Source organism: Spea bombifrons, chromosome 3 (assembly GCF_027358695.1).
Source record: "Spea bombifrons isolate aSpeBom1 chromosome 3, aSpeBom1.2.pri, whole genome shotgun sequence".
Lineage (NCBI taxonomy): Eukaryota > Metazoa > Chordata > Amphibia > Anura > Pelobatidae > Spea > Spea bombifrons.
Genome location: NC_071089.1, coordinates 120,739,051 through 120,739,880, shown reverse-complemented (window position 1 = coordinate 120,739,880; position 830 = coordinate 120,739,051). Strand labels below are relative to the sequence as shown.

The window sequence follows — 830 nt, the reverse complement described above, 5'->3', positions numbered from 1 at the left end:
TGAACCAACAACCTTTCGGTGAACAGCCGAACGCGCTAACCGATTGCGCCACAGAGACAACCACATGTGACTGTTTTCAGAGAAGCAGTGAGGATTATGACTTTAAACCTTCAGCATTCCAGAGGGCTTAGTGACCATAGCAGAAGAATTGACAGTTGTATCTCAACTGTTTATACATTATTTCATGATGGTGAGAACTTGTAAATTGTCTTTACGAATCTTGAAGAAGAGATTTGGAAAAAAAGTCAGATATTCGTGGTTTTTTATCATTTGGGAAGAAAGTGGCAAAAAGTTGGCACTTTCGAAGCTTGAAGAAGAGATTTGGAGAAAAAAAAGTCAGGAATTAATGTGTTTTATCATTTGTGAAGAAAATGCCACGAAAAGCAGAGTGGCGCAGCGGAAGCGTGCTGGGCCCGTAACCCAGAGGTCGATGGATCGAAACCATCCTCTGCTAGATGTCCTTTTTACATAGGGTTAATAACTTCTGTCATTGATGATATTGCATTAAAACAGCATTCTCCCCTCAGACAAAGCACTATATGAAAAGCAGAGTGGCGCAGCGGTAGCCTGCTGGGCCCATAACCCAGAGGTCGATGGATCGAAACCATCCTCTGCTAATTTTGTTTTTATAATGTCACTTTTCTGTTTAAGCACAACTGGCGTTGCATAAGATTATTTGGCACGTAGGTTTAGCAACTTGTGTCATTTATGATATTGTATGAAAACGGCATTCTCCCCTTGCCGGCCACTATTTTGGTAACGGCTGCCCGAATTATTAACAACATGTAGTATTGTAGACGTGGCCTAAGTTAAAAAACAAAAAATTAATA

The 830-nt window shown here is 40.7% G+C and overlaps 1 non-coding gene across 1 annotated transcript; it reads left to right on the top strand.

The window, feature by feature from the left end:
- The first annotated feature begins 382 nt into the window (after positions 1-382).
- On the top strand, positions 383-454 carry TRNAT-CGU (transfer RNA threonine (anticodon CGU)). The gene has a single exon. It is a non-coding gene; the product is annotated as a tRNA-Thr (tRNA).
- Positions 455-830: the final 376 nt, after the last annotated feature.